The sequence below is a fragment of the Archocentrus centrarchus genome, chromosome 14 (assembly GCF_007364275.1).
Source record: "Archocentrus centrarchus isolate MPI-CPG fArcCen1 chromosome 14, fArcCen1, whole genome shotgun sequence".
NCBI lineage: Eukaryota > Metazoa > Chordata > Actinopteri > Cichliformes > Cichlidae > Archocentrus > Archocentrus centrarchus.
Genome location: NC_044359.1, coordinates 27464779 through 27487198, shown reverse-complemented (window position 1 = coordinate 27487198; position 22420 = coordinate 27464779). Strand labels below are relative to the sequence as shown.

Here is a 22420-nt window from a genome sequence, read left to right as displayed (position 1 = left end):
AAAAAAAAACAAACCCAAAAACCAACAACCCTTAATAAAGCTGCCAGTTCTACACAGATACCTGAGGGCGTTGTACTTTGGGGTTCTGCAGGGGCAAAGTGGGGAGGAAAGGAAAAAAGGGTGAGTGGGTAAAGGTGGGAGATGGAGATGCAGTCCTGAGATGGATCTGAGGATTTTGAGGGTGCGTTTAGTGGCATTGATGCTGCGTCACCTTTTCTATTGCTTGGCCTCCATTCCTGCTCCTCTCATCCTCCTCCCCTTCCTGCGCTTTCTGATTTACAGCCTGGACTGCCATATGGCAGCAATCCCTGCCCTCAATTCAGCGTGTCACCATGCATTAACTTTAATTGGGCTGATATGTTATTCTTTTCCCTCTGGCCTTGGAAGGATTTTAGGTACATGGTACCTTGATGTCAGCAGGCAAGATTTCCAGCCCTCTCTCATTTCTCAGGATGCCAAGATTTCACAGAAAGATAACAGCAGTCTCTCTGACAACAGGCAGGTTCGAGGTGGAGGAAAACTAAATATCAAATACAACAGTGTCTTTGTTAGGGGCTTCAAAAGCAAAATGATGGCAAGACAGTGAAATGATGGGGATTTTTTATGGGGGGGGGCAAAACCAAAAAAAAAACCCCAAAACTGTCAGTTAATTTGTTATACGGACACACACACACACACACACACACACCCCAACACACTACAGGCAAAAGAGAAAAAAAAAAAAAGCCAACAGGCCACCCCCTTCCTACCTCCCCCACAGCGCCCCTGAATGTCAGAAAACTGTGCAGTGGGGAGTGCAGCAGCAAAGGTCAGCCTATGGTAATGCCCAAGCTGACGCTCTGCTTTACAGCGCAGAGCAGGCGGAGATGAAACCCAACAGACAGAAGCCTGACGTCTACTGACTCGCCTTTCAGCACCACTGCCACAGTGACTTCAAATATACATCACACACTAAACAGTGGCACTTTCTACAAAGGCGCACACCCCCACGGAGGCTTTCGACACACAGACTATTTGTATCAGAAGCAGCATGACAACACCTGACAGAGTGTCAGATCCAGACAGGGACTGAGCTCACTAACGTTGGAGGTGCCTCTCAGCAGGATGTAATTGGCACATGCCTGGGTCGCCTGCTGGCTGTCCTAATTGCCCTCCAACCACCAAGCAGGGGGTTTAGCCTACTCTGGACAAGGGCTTGACCCTCAAGCTGCCCATCCATTCAGGTAAATATCAGCACTAATGACTTAATAGTCCTTGTGGTACAGAGACAAGCCACTCCTGTTATAAGTGGAAACACAGTTGGGTATATGGAGGCCCAGCCGAGCCAGCTGGGCAGGCCTGTGGAGCAGGGATTGGCGTGGTGGATTTTAGCCAGGCGTCTCACACTATCAGCCCCGTGCAGACAGACACCACGGGGTTCTCAGAGTATTAGGGGGGCCCCTGTGACTCGGCAAGTCTCCACCAGCTACTCATAGAACCGTAATAAAAGTGTGTGAATAACTGTGCGGCTTTCATTATAGACAAATAAAGGCAAGAAGACAAAGCAGGACTTGAGCAAGTGATGCGCATGGCTTGTGTCATGTGTCAAATTGCTCACATAAAAGCTGACCTATATTTTCTTTTCATTCTTCACTGGGGAAGGAAAAAAAGAAAGCCATCTGAAAGTTAAAAAAAAAAAAATAAATTCCTGAGAAGTGAAGGAGGAAGAGGATAGATGGAAGCCATTTAGGAAATGAGACCAGCTGACTGCATTTATGTGCTGAATGTTTTGATCAATATCCTCTCCATCAACTATAATCTGCATTTGTTAGGAATTTGGAAATAGCATCAGGCTAATTGCATAGGATATCATCTACTAAAATATCCAGCAGCAGAGATGCATGAGGAAAAAAAGGGAGGACTGCACACCAAAAATAAGCTCATTAGAAGCAGACATGTACAATATTTGTGCAGAAATACAATGAAAAAAAAAAATAAGGTGAGAAAGCATGTTTGGATGCTGGTTGAATATTAGCAGTTTTTCTATACCAATTATGAGCAAAAGCAATTAGGAGAGCCTAGTCACCATGTTGTACATGGCTTCTGCTAACAGCTGAAGGAGAGGAGAGTGGAGGAGAAAGCAGGCTGCTGTTATTTTAATTGCATGTTTACCCCCAGGTTATGGGTCTGAAATAGAGCCAAGAAAAAAAAAAAAAAAAATGTTGCAGCAAGAATTCAATGCAACTTCACTGTGTTGATTCTCTCAGGGACAGAGAGAGTGAAATTACTTTTCTTTGCAAGCTGAGTCTCTGAATAGGAGGTAAAGAAAGAAGAAGAAAAAAAAAAAAAAGCAGGAAGATGAGAACAGCTTTTTACCCTTGAATACCAAGCCAGAGTATTCTGTCAAAAGAAAGGGGAAAAAAGCCTTGGCTCTTGAGCACGGTGGGAAGAAATAACACTTTGGTACGGCCTTCATTAGCCCATCAGGCTGCACAAACAGTAGAGGCAGAAAGGATCGCTGCTGCTAGCTGAGGGACACGGGCGTGTTAGGCTATGACAGGCTGGTTCACAGTTTCACACAATGAATCCTGATGACTCCAGCACATCCCGAGGCGTTCGGGACGGGCCGTTTGCGTTTCAGTCAGCAGAGATCCCCCCCCCAAATCAACCCCTGAGTGTTATCTCACACCAAAAGAGAAAGGGTGAGAGAGTGGGAGATAGCCAAGATCATAAGCAGAGGGTTAAAAAAAAAAGGAAGAGAAGACAACCAACCCAAACTCAACTTGGACACAAATTGAGAGAGTCTGTAAAGTAGTGGTTTCCAAGTTGCAAGACAGTGTGTCAGGGATAAATCTGTCAAGTAAGGAAACTGCTGCAATACTGTGGGAGAGAGGAAGACAGCTACTTGAAGCTGCACTCCTTTAGAGGGAGGGAGGGGTCTGTGAAACAACTGTGAGACGGTATGAATGCTCAGTAACTAACTGATGAAAGAGTGACAGTTCCCTGAGGTGAGATGGTGGATGTGGAGCGGAGAGAGGCAGCATGCCCCCAGAATACCACACAGTCCACAGTTGGATCGGCTAAATCTTTGCATAGGTGTCAGACACGGAGAGCTGGTTTCACGATGAGGACGCAGACTCTGAGAGTTGTGCGCCATGAACCTGAGAAAAGTATCAAGCTGACCTCATTCGTCCTGTCCTGTCAGTAGTTCGGAGGCTCTTGGATGATGACCATGGCTCTTCACAGTGGAGATGATGACAGTAATGGCAGCGAGACGAGGGAATGAAAACATATCCAGCTGCGAGTGTCGTGGTCTAGCCCGGGTATCTATGCCGCAGCTATGTCATGGTCATTACCCATGTACCACATCAGCGCTGTGAGGACAGCCAGCCAAAGTCTATTCCTCAACTTGGGGTCAGTTTCACTAACAGCCACTTAAGCCTGCTTGGCTTCCCCAAGAGCCCTACAAAAGTGGAAGGTAGAGCTAAGTGTGCTCAGCCATGTCAAGGCTAGCCAAGGTCAGACGGGCGGGCAGAAAGCACTGGCAGTGGCGCATGCATGGCGTCATGAATGCCAAAATGTCGGGGCCCCTGACTGCGCCGTTTGACAGACGTGTTTACACCTGATAGAAAATGCAGTGTGGATGGCCTGCCAAAACAGAGGGGATCCAAAGTGAGGGATGCCAGCCTAGTTATTTATTTATCTGCAGCAAATCCATTGAGAGCACAGCCAGAAGCTGGGCATGCCTCAGTGAGGAGAAAGCCAGCCTATTCTCAGACATGACTCTTAAAACATTTGAGGGATGGAGAAAAAAAAAAAAAAAAAAAAAAGATCTGACATACAGTAAAAGAAGAGGAAAGCAAAGATTTCATAAAGCAGCTCCAGAGATTGGAACTGATTTACTTGCAGTTTTTAATTCAGCTCAGAAGAGTTACAACTGGCACACATTTAAATTACTTAGAGGCTGTTCAAAAATCATTTGTGATAAGATTCACATACTGGGCAAGTCTTTGCTCACCACTGCAATTACCATTTGACTTGATCGTTGGTAGCGAATGTAAAAGGCAGTGAGAGTGCTACTCTAGCGAGGCTGTAGCATCTTGACAACGGTACTGTATAAGTTTAAGAATCATAACCACATCGAATCTAATGCTAATCCAGCCTTCCGGTAACCATCAGATCACACGACCAGATACAGCGCTCGCAATTATCATCACTGCTCCTTTCATCTCCTCAATGGTGCCACCACTGTTATCTTCACATATACTCACATCACACTAGACAACAATGTGCTGAGTCACAGGCTGCTGTTTCAGAATATTATGGTCTACTAACTAGACTACCATGCAGCATTGGTTATCTGTGTGTGTCTGTGTGTGTGTTGTGGTATGTGCAGCAAATGATAGAAATCACCAGACCTGAGGGCAGCTGGTTTTTCAAGTTGCTCGCTTGGTGTGTTCTCTGTAACAAATTGCACAGTAGTCTTACAAGCAGGATAAAGAAACCTAAACAAGCGAGCTGATGTACTGCAATTATATTCAGTGTGCAAAACAATTATACTGATGTACAAAACTAAGAGCCTGACAAACTTGTCCCAACTCGCACAAATGAAAACGCACTGTGTCAAGGAAATTAGGCGATTTGGCCTCAACATACCTAAAATAGTTCATTTCCATACTTAGACTCACTATTTTGAGAGCATAAGCGCATTTGTGCTATCAAGTACAGAAACATGAAGTGCTCTGCAAGCACCCAGATACTCTAACTTTCAAAAAGCTGAGTATGGAACACCTCATCCTCAATGGCTGCCATCTTACAGCTATACACCAAAAAAAAGGGACGAACCACCAAACAAGTTTCAGCCAGCAGGAGGAGGATGTTCAGTGTGGAAGAATTTGCCATTATATCTGGTCAGAGGCTTAGCCCATTCTGCCTAACTGACTAAGTCAGCCAGGCTATATAGCTGGTTAGTGGGGAGAAATAACTCCAGTTAGTGGGAAATAACTCAATGTGCCGAGAGCTAAAGCAACGCAGCATTGTTCCAGCTGGTGGAAAAGGGGGAAATGAAGATGGAGTGGTTTGATTTCATTTGTTAGCAGGTGCATCCATTTTGTGTTCTTCCCCACCTCTCCTCTCTCAGTCAAAGCGCTTATCAGAAATTGGACACCCCAGTGACAAATTGAGCCTGCGATTAAAGGCAGAAAGAGGAAAGCTTTGTTAAGTGCTGCTGATTGGGATCCCAGGCTGCCCTCACACATGTGAGGTGTGTGTGTGTGTGTGTGTGTGTGTGTGTGTGTGTGTGTGTGTGTGTGTGTGTGTGTGTGTGTGTGTGTATCCATGTATGCTTGGTGCAGAGCCAGGAGCAGAGCTGACACCACCACCTCTTCTCCCATTTTCCCTACTCTCCAGGTGTTCCCACGGCTTACATTTCTGCTCAGAGTACACAGCAAACAAAACCAAATCAATGCAGCTGTTCACCCAGCTCTCCCTCACACACACACACACACACACACACACACACACACACACACACACACACACACACACACACACACACACACACACACACACACACACACACACACAGGAGTGCATGCAACGAAAACAACATACACATATACATTATGCACTAGTGATTTCCCCCTGCAGAAATAATGACCTCCTCTGTATATCTGCTGCCTTCTTATTGACATGTATGCTGTGTTTAACAGAGAAAAAAGTTAAGTTTCTGTGTGTTTGTCCTACTCAGACCCCATATTATTGACCCAGTATTAACCAGCCCTGGCCTGTTTGCAAGGGCTGGACTGATTTAGGGGGGTGCGGGGTCAGAGCAGCTCTGCTAAGCAGAACTGTGCAAGCGCTGACTCTCACAAATCATCCTAAAAGGGCTTAACGCACAAAAACAGCTTCCAGTGTTACATAGGCCTTCTGTGAGAGATTTATCCACTGTGCCATTGTGCTAACTGGCCTCTCTCCCATATGAGCTGTATATACACCAATACAAACACATAAAGAAAGAACTTTAATTAGACGTATGTCTGATCCAACTCTGCAGGAAAACTCTGTTCAACAATTCTGCTTTACTGCTCTATACGGCAACTATGTTTACAAGAATTCTTCTTATTTAATGCGGTCACATTTCTCACATGCTAGGTTTGGATACCATAAAGGCTTAAGCGTGGCTTGTGAAAAGCTTATGAGCACCAAGTGGTGAAAGAATATCCGTAATTTTAAAGCTTCTGATGCTTCAATAACTCAGGGCCACACTACAATTAATGAACCTTTAAAGAATGAGTGAACTAGAACTTCATCATAAACTCTGGTATGCTGTATGCCGTTTATACACTACCATAAAGCAATTAAAGGCTCTGTGACCAACAGACGTAGGTGGTAGTTGGGGCTGGGGCATGAGGCATTCATGCATGCACACATCTATGCACCATAAAGTTAGTATTACTGTACAGATAATAAATAATCAAGCAATACTCAGCTACCTCTTCAGTCAGTTTCTTACCTAGGGGACAGACTCCAACCCTATGGTCTTAAACCGCAGCTGGTGATGGTAATCCTCATTCTGCTCTGCAGCCCAATGAGCTCAACATTGTGGCACCTGCTGCAGGTTCTAGTTAGACTGGCCCTCCAGTTCAAAACAGATATCCAGATCAAAACAAGGACTACCGTCCCCGACTGCAGTCCGCAAAAGTGAAGTCGGAATCTGTCCAACATCAGGAAAAACAGACTCTCCTGGGAGGCAGCTAAAGAACATGAAGACCACCACAATAGGATGTTGAAGCCAACTTTCAGAATAAGACAGATGATTGTCCTCTACTAAAGTGATGTGTGGAATGAAGCTCTATATGTGGAAAACACTGCAACATGTTTCAGATTTCGTGGCAGATTTCTCTAATGCAGGTCAAAGTTGTTTTTATGGCTCTCTGGTTTAGCAGGGAAAAGTGGATTACTGAGATGCAGGTCTGGTGGCGACGTACAGATCTGGGGAAAAGAGTCTGCTGCATTGACAAGTGCAGTCATACATGTCAAAAACAGATTCCCACTTCCCAGCTCCAAACAATGTTGTGTATGTGTTCAGTAAAAGCTGATCCGTGTCCCTCCTGTGTCTATTAAAGGTTGGGAAGGTCAGCTGCCTCCATGGCAGCTCTAACATTCAGCCTGGCCTTCAAGATGCGAGATGTGCTTCTTTTGCCCCTGGCGACACACAAGGCATTTGCAGTTTTCCTTCATCTCCAGAGTTTATGTGCGCGCCTCTCCACCCCCAGCTATTTCCCCAGCACACAACAGCTCGGGGTACCGGGCAGCCAGCCGGTGACTCTGTGGAGAGCCAGGCAAACACAGGCCCGGCATGGCAAACATATCACCTCTGTGTCTGCATGGGAACATCTGGCCCTCCCAGGCTGAGAGGGCTCCTCCGTCTGCCTGTCTGACTGTGAGCCTACACACACTCTGTTGGTGTATACTGGTGTTGTCATGGCTCCAGAGTTTTTACTCCCACACAGGTACTGGTTTATTATACAAACAATCAACAATCTCTACAATACCAAAGCAAACAGGCCAAATGTCATAATCAAACACAAAACTATTTTATGAATATTAAATTAAATGACTGATTAACTTCGATTCAGATACTTTTAGATTTACTATTTTCTGTGACAAAACAGACCTTGAGTTAACTTACCTCTTACCCATTTTAAACAGTTTTATTTAAGAAATATAACATACCTGTCAACGTGGGATATTTGGGAGCCTCTTTTATTTAAGGGATATTTTGCAGAAAAACAACTCAAAAGGGCATTTCTCAAAAGAAATGCATTCTTTAAAAAAAATTATCCCGGTATTAACAGTAGTAGAGATGCACCAAACGTAAAGCAGTATCATCCAGTATTTACCTTCTTGACTGATAGTTAATATCTGCAAATAGGACAATTACTCATGATAATAGCTTATATTTAACTGTTGTTCAATTCTGAGCTGGCTAAATGTTCCAACATGGTGTGATGAAGACACAAATCACTTTAAAATGATAAAAAAAAATAAATAAATAAAAAATCTTATAATGGAGATTTCTTTGTTTCCTTATCACAAAGTGGGAGTAAATAACAAAAACAAACTGAAAACACTGGTAAACATTGGTATTGGCTCAGCCCAGAATCAGTGCATCCTCCCTGACAGCAGTATACTGAATATTTGAAAGAATGCCCAGGACAAGATTCAAATATCCTGCACTGTCTGCTTTAGTTCTGTTGACATAAATATTAAAATGAATCTTCAACCATAAAACTTTTTGGGTTCTGAAGCTTAACTTAAAATATTTAAATATATTCTTGTAGCCTGTAGCAGTGACACAAAGTCATATGAGTAATAGAGTTAACCCAGCTGATTAAAACTCCTTTTCCTGTCCCCATCTCCCTCTCTCGCGGTCTTGCATCATGCCTGCTCATACAGATCTCCTGTGGCCATCCAATGATTCAAGACTGATGAGGCATGCTCAAAGGTCTATGCCATTGAACACAGCATTAATGCACCCAGCAGCAAATTTTTTGCCATCGACCCCAGTTCCCTGCAATAAGGACAGAGCCATCAATCAGGCTGAGATAGCCGACACCAGACACGGGCTGATGAAGTAGGGGACTTTGGCGCTAATGACAAATGGATCTCTCAGATATGGTCACAGTATAGTATGACAATCCACCGAGAACACTTGACCTTTAGCAAAACCCTCAGCAACTTTTTGCTAATACCATGCAATGCAAAAAATGGAGAATATGCAAACTGCTGTGGAGGTTAAGAAAGTGAGGTTTTTGTGTGAGAACTCTGGGATCCAGCTGAGAGTCTTAGCCCCGACACTACCAGAGCTACTCCTCACCGGCCCAGCCTTCCTCTTTTCTCACACCAAAGCACTGGGAGTGACCTTCAGCAGGCCTGCTTGTCCTGCTAATTGGGGTCTCTACAGAGCATAGCAATCCACCCCCCACACCGCACTGGAGGAGGAATTGTGGGAGAGAGGCAGCGAGAGATAGGAAGGCACTGTGTTATCGCTTCAGTGGTAAACAGACAAAAAAGTGCAACCTTAAAACTTCAGAATGCAGCATAAGAATTTTTAAGAAAGAGATACAGATATAGATACAGATAGATTCTCCTAAGTTGATAACGTCAAGTCATCTACACAACAATGGAAAGCATAACTTATGCTACATAGAGAATAATTAACTCCTGTGAAAAACAGAAGAAAGAACCAGCTTACTCTGCCTGGGATAGGGTTACCAGGGCCCTGGAGCCTGGCCTTGGGAGGAAGCTCAAGAGAGACTGCCTGGTGGCCAGGCCTTAGCCCATGGGACCTGATTGGGTGTAACCTAGCAGGGCCTGCTCTCCTGTGGGTCCACCATCACAGGATGTGCCATAGAGACTGGTGTTTTGTGAGTCAGGCAGTGGCTGAGGGCTGAGGCCCGGTGGGCTGAACTCCAACTATTGAAACTAGCTCTTGGGACATGGAACGTCACCGCCCTGGTGGGAAAGAAGCTTGAGCTAGTGCGTGAGGTTGAGGGATACCGACTAGATATAGTCGGGCTCACCTCAACACACAACACGGGCTCCGGAGAGGAGTTAGACTCTGTTCCAATGTGAAGTTGCCCTGGGTTAGAGGCAGCAGATAGAGATAGTATATTTGTAACTCATTGGTTCACTGACTTATTTAAAGCCTGTCAATGTCTTCACCTACTGACCGTTCAGAGTGTCCAGCCTTTTTAGAATCACTGGGTGGGGTACAGGAGAGTGCCCCATCTGGGGACTCCACTGTCCTACTGGGAGACTTCAACACACACGTGGGCAATGACAGTGATAACCTGGAAGGGTGTGACTGTGAGGAGCAGCCTGCCCAATCTGAACCCAAGTAGTGTTCCTTTATTGGACTTCTGTGCAAACCTGGTCCTCCTACCGGGAGGAGGACCCACAGCAGATCCAGCACATATTGGAGAGATTATATTTCACAGCTGGTTTGGGAACGCCTCGCTGTACCCCGCAGATAAGCTGGAGAAGGTGAACAGGGAGATGGAGGTTTGTGCTTCTCTGCTTAGACTGGTGCCCCAATGACTGGACTCAGATAAGCAATAGAAAATAAATAAATGGATGGATTTATGTTAAAATAAAATAAATAAAAAAAAAAAAAAAAAAAAAAAAAAACACACAACAACAACAAATGCAAATTTATTTCCAAAGCTCATGAAAGCATGGGGACAGGGACACAACCCAAGACTAAGTGGTTGCACTGTTTTAACCCACAGTAACAAATAAATTTAAATATCATAAAATCTTAGAGAAACTACTACTTCTATATATTAGGAATGTGAGTGACTAAAATCCAATTATCTCATAAATTAAAACTGTAAAATAACATGATGATATCAGAAAAAGTACAATCTGCATCTGTGGGCCAACAGGGTCGGTGCTCTGCTCTTAGGAACGTGGAAAAGACAGTGACAGTTAATTTAGAGCAGGCTCAGGCTGGCTGCAGCTGTGTACACTGCGTTTGCCAACACATCATCATATCAGGGCCACTTCCTATCAGTGTGATCAGTACTCAGTTTAAAAAAAAAAAAAAAAAAAAAAAAAAGGAGGGAAGAAAATGCACAGGAAGTGATCCTGTAAAAAAAAGATACAGAGCGCTCTTTCTGTTGGGAAAGAGTCAGTGGACCATTTTCTCCCAAAATGTTTAAGGTTAAAAGACATGTTTGTGAAGGAATTAGAGGACACGGAATGAACCTGGTAACCATTTTAAAGCAGGTTTGAGACAGATCCAGTGAATGAGACTTTAAGCGGGAATAGCCATGAATAGAAAGGTCTGCATTTAATTTGCTAATCCATCATTCCAATTGTACTCTGTAACAAAGGGAGAGGAGAGTGGTGGGGCATTCAGAGGCAATGGAGCATGCTGAGGGGTGCGTGTGTGGTTCTCCATGGAGCCAGAGAGGCCATGGCCCTTGGCCCTAAAAGCCTAGCCAGCACTGGGGAGAATTGGTTCTGATGAGCTCAACGCAGGCAAGACTAATCCCTTCATGTCCAAAGAATTGTTTAACTATGTTTGACTGATTAACCCAAACCCCTTGATTCCACTTACAATCTATTTGTTCAATCAAGTCCCCTGCACTCATCATGCTGCAGTGTGTGGGTGGTGATGGAGAGGGAGAGAGAACGAGGGAGAGTAACAAAGGAGGCTGCAAAACAATCCATTTGGAGAAAGCATACAGAAGTCAAAGGACAGCGTTTTTGTGGTTCCTGCAATTCTGCAAATGCACGAGTTCCTGCAAACCAGCTGTTGCTAACATTCAAAAGGTCAGAGAACTCTTGCTTTGAGAGATTTTAAGTAGAAGGCCAGCAGAAATAGTGTTAGCATACCACATTGGGATGCTGGTTTTTAATAGCTTCCTGGGAAAAGGAAATTTAAAGGCACTCTCCCCTGCGTGGAAAAGAGGTTGCCAGGAAGATTAACCCAGCTTCCTTTTATAGCCTCTGACAAGAGGTTAAATCACACATTACACTGCCTGAAATGTCTCCTAGTAATTAGATCAAGAATATTACTCTCTCTTCTTCCCCTTGCAGAATGCAGCTGATCAAAGTCTAATGATGGTGTCAGTGCCATTGGCAGTGCTGGCTGGGTAAATCTCCCCATCGGGATGGCAATCTGTCAGGGCCGCAAGCCCTGCTAAACAGCACAGGACATGAGTACAATGGTGCTTGACACAAAATAGAGTAAATGAACTGCATCCTTTACCAACAAGCCATCCATCAGTGGTGCACCGCTAAAATTCATCTCTTTGTTTGGGGTCTACAACTTTGTGTTTATATGTACACAATCAGCTGAGTTATATAGAGAGGCTGGTGACATCTGTGGGTTTTATCCTGATAACTGTGAAACCCACGACCGGCTTATCTGCTGTCTTTCCATGCCAGAGCAGATCTAAGCAGCACCTGGTCCCTTGATGGGGTAAGCGGGCTACTGGCTATTAATTACAGAAAGCCGACACGCAGCGAAGGCAAGCCCTCGCAATGAGACCCTGGGACGTCAGATATACAGCAAGACGAATGCTTCTCTGTCACACAGCAACATGACCTGCCTCAGGACTCTTTACACACGAGTACTTTCAAGTATGCCTTTCAAATTGTGGCCCACCCTTCTTCCTTTGCTCCCACCCTGTCTCCCCCTCCATCTCAATCACATTCTGCGGATGTTACACTACTTCAGGGGATATTTTCTGACTAATGCAAAATGGTTGTGCAGCAGCATGATAAAAGTTGACATTTTCCTTTTCTAATCCAATGCTTCCTTTGTAAACAACCTCGCCTTTTTATGTGTGTGCATGTGCTCACACACGCGCGCACGGGATGCAAACAAATCTCACATAATGGTCAATTTCATTATTTGCTCTCAAACTCAATGGCCACAAACAAAAGGGGGAAATGGCAGGAGATATGCCAATCATTTATTGTTGAAAGATGCCTGACAAAAGAGGCCCTATACAGCTTTTTCTTCTTTATGTCAGTCCACAGCACAATCCAGCCCCCCGAAAACGGGAACCCAGACAACAGGCTTCTGCAAGAGGTCTGACCCCAGTCTTAACCCCATACAGGTGGCACAGAGCTAAACACATAAAGCACAGAGGAAACATTTCGCTCGGCGGCCTGCTCTCAGAGATCATTTAGACAAGCACAAAGACGGTTCAATGCCAGTAAAGTGCATTTTGCTGAAAAGCAAATCCCCTTGAACAGATGAATGGTAAAGTCTCATTAGGTGTGGACTGAAAGCATCTGGTAAAGAGGGAATCATTAAAGATAAAAACTTTACAACTGTACAACAATATTGTATCATGCTGTGAAGGCTGCTCCTTTTCAAGTGTTGTCAGAAATGCAATGGTTCTGGTTCAAAGCACGTTTTGAAAACTCAATGTACAAGAGGAAAAAAAAAAGAAAAAAAAAAAAGATAAGAATCAATTGAGCAAAGAGCAAACTTCATAATAAAACTCTGTGAAGATAATCAGCTACATCAAGTGCGGCCTTCGAGTTCAGCAGAATAATGTGACTCTTGTCTGATTGCTGTTCAGTTGAGTCCAACTACAGAGTTGAACTATGAACTGTGATTAAAGCCAACAACCCCACCACCACCCCACAGAGCGACAACTGCATCTCTGCACATTCCAGGAAACTCAGCCAGCTGAAGACAGCAAATACACCGGAGAGGAGGAGGAGGAGACATAAACAACGTAAGATAGTTAGAAAGCTCCACCGATGTTTACTGTCTCACTAAGTGCATTTCATCCCCACTGCTTTCACAGCAGCGGCGGTATTTCAGCATTCAGTACAGAGGGGCTGCTGATGCCACAGGTCTGTGTACAGAGGGCTCAGTCACAGGCTGGAGAGACTGTTTGGACAATGTAGGTGTCAGACACACTGCCTGTCTGGAATAACGATTCAGTTCAGCTGCTACAAAACATCCTCTTGTCCCCTTTAAAGAGAAGGTGGCTCAGGAAGGGAAAAAAACGAAAAACTAACCTGACTGTTTTTAAAGTCTAAGTGTTGAAAAACGATGAAGAATTTCTGCTTTGTTTGAACGGGTACGTTGCTATCAGGGAGAAAGGTCTGCATTTGCTTCAAATAGGCACTGAATGACATGCCAGAGATTAGCCTCTGAAGGTCACAGTCTTAGCCTATCCTTTCAGATGCTTTTTACAACAGAGCCCCGGGCCCTTTTGAACAACAGGAAGAATGTCATCTGGTTACTTTTCAAGGCACGGAGATACCATTCACTGTGGCCAACAATGGATGCAAACAGGACCAGAGGGTTAGGAGGTTATAAAGGACCCCATTCTAAGCACCGCTCGCTCTCCAGCACATTGCACGGACACAGAAAAAACACACCCACACACTGAGGCCCGGAGAAGTGGTGTAACTGATGATAAGCTGAGGAGGGTCATGGCAAAGTGCTGTGCACTGACCGCTCTCCTCAACAGCTCTCTCAGCACAGCCTACATCCCTTCCCAGCACCCAGAGCGAGCCTCCGAGCCCCACATGCTCTGACACAGGCATTCACTGCTTTGTCAATTTGAAGAATATAAGCCTACAACTAGGCTTATATTGGGGTGGGGGGGGTGGGGGTGGGGGTGGGGGGGGTGATGATGAAATCTAACCTTGTAACAAGAGGGGAAAAGATAGAATCTTCATGTACCACTATGTTCTATTTTCAATGACAAGCCCTTAACAAAAATTATATGCCATTATTCAGGTTGTAAAGCTCGTCCCAAAAAGGCTCTCAGGCAACAGACAGAGCTGAAATACTTCACCAATTTAGTGTCTAATGAACCCTCTGAAATATTAAAAATAAAGCCCAATTAGCCGAGAGCATTTTACATCTCCTCCCTCTCTAATCCTCTCGTAGCTTAGCTTTATCTAATGTCTGCGCCAACTATGACACTTTGAGCTCACTCTCCCTCCATCCCCTCCACTTGATATCCCCTACAGCTTTACTGGTGCTTTGTTGTGGCATTCTTTCTGACCCCACAGACTGGGTCAGACTCTGAGCCTCCCCGTCGGTGGATAATGATGCCCTGATATGTACAGTTGGCATGGTCGTTGGAAAACTGCAGCAATAACCGTGGACATGCTAATGGCATCTATTAGGATCACTTAAGAGTGATATGGGACTCGCCTGGCGACCTCTTATTACAGAGCACTTGGCGTTGGGGGCGGAGAGTGTCAGTGGAGGGTCAGTGATCCAACTGAGATGACCTTATCTTGTGCCATAAACAGATAACAGTATCTGCCCTGCTCTTCTGCTGTTCCTGTGAAGATGGAGGTGGATAAACAACCCCGTCATCTGCAGTGCCTCCGACAAGCCTGATCACACAGATGCTGTCCTAGACCAAGCCCCGCTCATCCTGCTGCACTAACTGCTGTTATTGCTGTGAATGGCACTGTGAGGCTTAGATTCATCCACGATTACCTTCAAGCTGAAGACATAACAATTTCAGAAAGCCCTTTGCTCCTGGTGTTTGTAACATCACTCCCTGGCTTAAGGCCTCAGCTTTGCTGATTACGCAAACTACCAAGCAAGAGTGGGGCTACTTTTTTTTTTTTTTTTTGCCCTAATTGGACCTGCCAGCTAGCATGCAAATCTATGCACAAAAATGCAGCAAACAAAGACAAACTGTATCTTCATATCAAGCCTATCGCCTGCGGTCACTGCACAAAATAAAAACCCACGTGAACTAAACTGAATCCCATGTAAACAGCTGACCCACAGCCTCAGCCCTGCAGTTCAGTCTCTTTTCTCAGATATTTACAGAAGTTGCCCGTCATGTCCTAAACACTTGATCTGGATGTATCATGTGGCTGCAGTTCTCTACACTCAGCCTGACCTGCGTTTGACCCTCATACTGAGTCTCCTGACTTTCTCACAGAGGCTACCAAACATCTGCTCCCTGTCTGAAAGCCAGACTCATTCAGCTGAGAAGATATTGGGTGGCCTCAGAGAGAGTTTCTCCAAATGGTGGGTGGCTGAGTGGGTGAGTATGGGCTGACAGCTGCCCTGGTGACTGGAGAACTGAAAGGTGGAATTGGCAGGGAGATCAATGGTACCTGGGAAATCTCAGTCCTGCTGCCCGGCACCCGAGCGGTGGGGCAGCCTTATTTAGCAAATGAATGATATTCAACAAATCCTGCTCATCTAAAACGATCGGGTGAGGAAAATAAAAATCTGTTGGGCATCAGACTCACTGACAACACCTGTGAGCAATTAAACATACACAGGGCCCTGCGGGAAAAATATGAAAGGAACAAATGTATTGCATTGGGGCGGAGCACATGGTTACACATTTCCATTTCAAGTACAGTCTCTAAAATGCTACATCAAATCACAGGCTTTGAATAAAATTAAAAAAAAAAAAAAAAAATGAGCATCAGCCAAAGTGGCTCATTCCAGCACAGAAAAATCATCGCATCGAAAATATGTTGGTTAGCCGAGCGATTTCACAGTCAACAATCAGAGAATCGGGACTGTTCCTCATCAATGTATTTTAATGAGCTCCCCGTGAATCCCAACAACAGCTGAAACATAAAAGCTGCTCAAGTTCTCTGGTTCAGTCTTTGTACCTTGTGATCTGTTATTCATAGACTTGCTCTGAAGTCTCTTAGAAATAAAGCAGAGCTTTGATGTTATCCTCTTATTACTGCTGTCTGAAACAAGCCTAATGTTGGGAATCAGACAGTTTGGCTGTCGCATGGAGAACGTCCTGCAACACAAAACCATCTGGGCTTCAGTGTGAGGTGCTCACAATGATTGGTTTGAACCTTGTGAAGCTAGTCGTCACTCACTAATATCTGCTTTGCCATGTGTTTACAAGAACAATGTTTAAGAATAGTGTCTAGAAAATTGCGTAGGTGTGCATTACAATCACACTCGACGTACTCTAAAGCCTCCAATCGTGTGTGTGTTCTCTACAATACGTATTTTTATTCCTGCCATAGTTTCTGTCATTTGCAGGCCACTGTAAACCGAGAGGCAATAGCAGCCAAGATGCTGCACAAGTATTTTAGAGGAAATTGCCCTCTTCTGCCCACAGAGTAGATCAATATGTTCAAATTTGTCAGTGGCTGGCTGGAAAAAAAGAAGAGAAAAAAAAAATGAGGCAAACTTTGCTTTTCTGTCAGTCTGCCCTCAGCAAAGACTCTGGATTTGTGGTGACAGGTCAAAGAGTCAGCACATGACTCATGGGCAGAGGAGGAGAGACACTTTGAAAAGGCACGCAGAGATCTAATTAACACATACATTCAAGTGGTATTTCAATTTGCTGGAACGCTGTAATTTTCTACAAAGCTAACCAGCATGACATGAACGAATGAACCATGTGCTCCTGACATTTGGACTTATCCGCAGCCTCTATAACTAAGAGCAAACACGTCATTTTCAGACCGAAATAGAAATAACCACATACCCAGTGGCACACACACATATTCACAGATATAACTGCTGTCATTAGAGGTGAACTGGATTTTACAGATGGGCAGGGGCCTTATAGTAATTTGCTGCTGAGCCCCAATTAATCTTCATTGCGCTGGGAAACATAGCATCCCAATGCAAAGAGAGTTCCTGCTACACGATAATTGCAAAAAGTCTAGGGGCCCGAGTTTCCCCGACAACAAGGTCTGAAATTTAATTATCTGCTCTTTGGAAAATGTAGAGGAAGAAAGCTACATTGCAAAACTGCACTTCTGGGCAAGTAATGTGAGGCTCCTGTTTGAGTAAGCGCAGGATATCACTGAGCACATCCTCCCTGCTGCCATACACTAAACAGTCTCACCTTTGTCATGGTAAAGAGGAGATAAAGGCTTTTTTACATAACGACAGATTTTTTATTTTACTTCAAAACGGGCATGCAAATGTAGACAAAACACTTTTTTAATCTCTGGATATTACAGTTTTATCATCTTACCATGTGCAGCGTAAAGCCGATAACTTCCATAGTCCAGTCAGTCACAGCAGACTCGCCTTTTAAGCAAATCCGTCACAAGCTCCATGACATTACAGACCGATTACAACAATAAGAGCAGAGCAGCCACAGACAACACGGACAGGCTGTGGCAACATTAACATTCCGCGGTGTAAAGACTGGGCTCGGAGGGGGAGAAACGTCGATAGGATCCCATTAGTTAAGTGCGCCCTTAGGATACCCGAAATCTGATCAGAGATAGACCTTTTCCTTCCAGACACGAACCATTAGACGTCCTAGCATTTTTTTTTTAAAAAAAAAAGCCGCTCTCGTCCTCTGAAACTACTCCTCCTGCACTCCACCTCCTCAGTGGTCGAGGTTGTGCGGCAGGATCAGGACGAGCCCGGTGACGTCAACCTTTTGTTATCACCTTTAACACTTGCTTCTGCAGGTGGAAACACTTTCCCGCGGCGTTACATTAAGAGGTGCCATTTGCAGACGCGCCTGGAGAGCCAGGAGGGCGCACGGCATCCGTACACCGAGCGGAGACGGCCGAGACTCCAAACCTTGGCAAATGCTTTTATAATTATATCGGACACTAGCTAACGGGAGGCAACTTTGAAGGCAGCAAATAGTAATAAAATAACCGAACTTCTAACTTCATCCGCAGCTTGGCTTCTTACCGGAAAATCACTCACAGTTTCTCCTGAGATGCGCAAAAACTATCTGCATCATTTCTAATGAGGAAGATAGGAGCGTGATGGTGATTTAGCAGGCAAATGCAGCTCTGCTTAATCCACGCTGGTGGTTGTCACATTGCAAAATATAACTAGCCAACCAGCTCAACACAACACAAGCCTAGTTTCTCAGTTATCATCAGCTTTAATCAGGAATTGATGGCTCTTTTTCCAGACTAAAATACAGCGGACCATCAAAGAGATTTAAGCCTTTGATAGAGGCTTTGCAGTAGATATACGGGCAATCCAGGAGAGCAGTACAGCAGCAATAAATCTGTATGTTGCCAGTCAGTGTGCCAGCTGACTGCCCAGGCTCCTGGCTAGCTAACCTAGCCAGCCAGTATGAAACATCCCCAGTCCCATTGTTGCCTTCTCAACCTTTCCTAATATTTACGCCACACTTTCAGAGGATGGCGCACGATATCGGGCAGCAGGCGTGTTATAAAGATACAACTACTTACTCTCCGTTTACCTCTGCGAAAGGCATCGTTTAGCACGTCGCCATGGTTTAAAACGGACAGATTTTCTCCCGTTGCCCTGCGCTGCCGAATCACTGCTGTTGCTGCTGTCTGCGGCAGCAACTTCCGGCGCATGCGCCGTAAGTGGGACCGTTCCAGACTGCGCCGTGCGCTGCGCAGGACGCTCGAGCGGTTTAAAGGGACAGCGAGCTTGAATGCGATTGGACGTCTGGCGAAATCGGTGAACTATATGAAATAGTTCCCACATATGCCAATAAATAAATGAATAAAAATAGCATTTAGCTGTCTTTTTTCACTGCAATCGGACTAAGTTAACAAGCTCTGTAGACCAAGCAAGAATCACTCGGTGTTATGGTACTCAGTAAGCTCTATATAATGTCATCAGTTGTGTTACATTTTTAAGCATATAATGTTAAATGCTTTTTTTTTTCTTTTTTTTTTTCAGTTGTGCAGCATTTGAATTGTGTTTTCTATGTCACAGTAGTCTACTTCCACTCCACAACAATCTGGCGTACTTTTTACTACACTGCTATAGACAAACTGTTACAGACACAAAGTTACTTTGATATGAATTTGATATTTTACCTTATAACCTAATACACAGTAGTCACATAGACTGGGAATGACATTAAACCTCATGATAAAGTATATACACAATTATATTATTCTGAAAAGTCTATTTTGTTTAGCTTTTGTTTTGATAGTTCCATTTCTGACAGTGCCCCATCCACAGAGTACAGGTGTTCACTGAATGGATTCAGGAATATGAAAATAAAGTGAATCATGTGCTGCGGACTTCACAGTCACCAAATCTCCATTCAGCCTCTATGTCACCATCAACATAAGATAAGCTTAGATAAGGTGAGTCGAGATGAGGTGAGATATAATTTATTTATCCCAAAAAGTTGGGAAATGTTTTTGTTACAGCAGTTAGATTTAAGTTAAACACAACCTGTATCAAAATAGCTGAAATAAGCAGAATAGTTAAAAGTTAAATAAAATAAAATAAAATATCCATCCATCTTCTTCCACTTATCCGGTTCAGGGTTATGCAGGGGGGCCCGGAGCGTCCCCACAACCCCGAAAAATGATGAGCGGAAGAAATGGATACTGGATTAAACGCGTTGTACTAACTGCAGTAAAAGCAGCATAGCAGGTATTTTATAGCATTAAAGTAGCTCAGTATATCAGAGTGTTGTGACAGTGCAGAGAGAATGCAGAAATAATGCTTTAGTGCACTGAAAATGTGCTGAAGCTGTGCTGACAGCACGTTGTTACCCAACACTGTATGGTGGATTTTCCTTTAATTTGTCACAGGTGTCTAGTTTGCAGGACTGTTAAGCATCTAAGCATTTCTTCAGTAACTGAACACGACTGAGACTGAAAGTTGTATCATATGTTCATAATGCACCGCAAACCTTTTATTACCGACTGCTGTGGAGAGCACTGTCAGTCAACTGGCCCCTAAATCTCTCAGACTGTGGCACATGATTCTCATCACTTTCATACTCATCACAGTAGGAAATGCACTTGTAACGTGTCAGTACATTAATATATTAAGGTTTTGTGTTTCATATTTTTGGACTTTTAGCCCAATAAAGTAAAGTTCAGTCACCCATCTGCATATTCCCATCTTGATGTCTCAAATTTCATTTATATATTTAAAGTTGAACCTGAACAGCTTCAAGGAAAAAAAGCCAGCGAGCAACCTTGAGGTGAGGATGTGTTGAATATCTCACCCAGCTTGTCGTTTGACTTCAGTCATTTGTAACCCTGAATATCTTTCATTTACCTCTCAGCTCGTTCGGCCGCATCTCCGACCGAAATTCGCTCCTCATCTGGAAGACCGGCACAAGATTTGCCTTGAGCATGAGCTATGTTATGCTTGCATTTTGCCTCATTGTGCTGTTCACATATTGCATTATGAATCTTGTTGGAGAAGATAAAACCCAGATAGAGGACTCCTGGTCAATAGTGTCACATGCTTTGTGATTTGATGAAAGGTTCTATTTGTGCAGCCTGATGTGTATAGCTCCCTAATCAAAGACTTATATTTCTGTGACAACTAAAATAAATTACTCCATTACAATCGCCCACCTGCCCTCTCTGCAGTATTGATACCATTTTATTACAAGAGAGAGACAGATGGACAACACTGAGGACAGTGGCTGGCTGGGAAAGCTTAAGAATGTGTGCTCACAGCTATGTAGTGTCTTGTCACACTGGAACCTCCACAAAAGTAATCAGATAAGATTATTAGAGAGAAAATTGCACGTGCTCAGGCCCACAAACATTTCTGATACAAAGCATTGTGAAGCCATGGCCTGAGCTCCAGTATGGAGGGGGCTTATTACAATACTTCAGCCAATTTAGGCCTGCAAGCTTCACTTCCCCCATCAGCAAGTGAAAGAAGGGAGAATTTGGTCTGAAAGCCCAATCACACAGAGCGCTCCGAGTTCAGCAGGTGGGGAAGTAGCAGCAGCAGGCTCCATCAGGCAATAATACAAAGTTAATGATGCAGAATGGTGTCTTTCTCCATACCAAAAAAGACGTCAATACAGGATGTTTAAGAACGCTGTTCCTAATTACGCTTTTTAAATTCACCACTGACGTGATTGATGATTTCAAAGGGAGGCATTATTGATCCACTTCACAGACAAGTCCCATCGATTGCAAGTCTAGAATGAATAAAAGTTTTTTTTTCCTCCCCCCCCATTTTATCTCCCCCACGGAGAGAGAGGTTCTACAATCAGAGCATCAGTGTGACCTATATGGGTAGTTTGGGAGCTAAATCACCTCTTTTAAAAAGCAGTCGGAGCAAGGACGTCTCGAGCAGTGATTGCTGAATCGAGGGACCTTGGGGGACCTTCAGGGCGTCACATAAAATGTAACAGTTAAATCTCACTACTCTCTCATTTCTCACATGTGGAAATTCATCCATCCGTTCATTAATCTGTGGGATCCTTCACAAATAGCCGGTCTGTGCTGGAGTTCTCAGCGTGATAAAGTTCAGGAGCAGCTGTTTGAGAGAAAGCCAGCCGGCTGTGCCCCATCACGCCTCTCACTGCAATCAGCGGTGATGGAGTGATGGATGCTCCGACGCACTGACAGATTGTTTTTTTCCCACCTCTGCTCCCTGTTGACATGCCCCGTGGCTTGTGCTTATAGTTCTTTGTTATTCCTCATGCGGAGCAAGTTCTCCTTATTAGTGCAGAAACTGCCGGTTATTGCTCATCTAATCCCAGCTAGTGTTATTAATAAATCAAAAAGAGAAGCCGGAGAAAATCTCCATCTGACACCGCCGCGTTCAGCTGCAGAAAATTCCGCATATTCAGGGAGATTTGACGTATTCGATGTCAATGCAATGTATTCTGTTTGAATTACAGAAAATAAAGATTGATTAGGAATCAACAGCATGCTGAATTGCAGCGGCTGAGAGAGGTTTTCCATCACACCATGCAGCATCTCATTGGCAAGTGCACTTCACATACCGAAGTGGGCTGCAGCTTATGATTAAATGGTCTGCAGGCGAAGCCTTTTTGTCTTTTTTTTTTTTTCAGAGAGAGAGAGCGAGCTCTTTCTGAAGGCCAAAGTTAATGCAGTCATAGAAAGACTCTGATACACTCCCACGTGAAGTGGCCATGTGAGGAAAGCCCGGAGGGAGAAAAGGCCTTGAATGAATTTGAGAGAGAGAGAGAGTGGGAGAGAGGCAGATAGAGGGGAAGTTCAAACATTA

General features: G+C 44.3%; 1 protein-coding gene across 3 annotated transcripts in view; it reads right to left on the bottom strand.

Moving 5' to 3' along the window:
* The window catches only part of fam222ba (family with sequence similarity 222 member Ba), a 29692-nt gene extending 10904 nt beyond the window's left edge, over positions 1-18788 (bottom strand). Inside the window, exon 1 of one of the 3 annotated variants that reach the window (XM_030745952.1) lies at positions 18667-18788. The gene's annotated coding sequence lies outside the window, so the exon portion shown is untranslated. Of the gene's footprint in view, positions 1-17471; positions 18202-18666 lie in introns of those variants that run through there. The other 2 variants (XM_030745953.1, XM_030745954.1) reach the window with 2 other exon arrangements.
* Positions 18789-22420: the final 3632 nt, after the last annotated feature.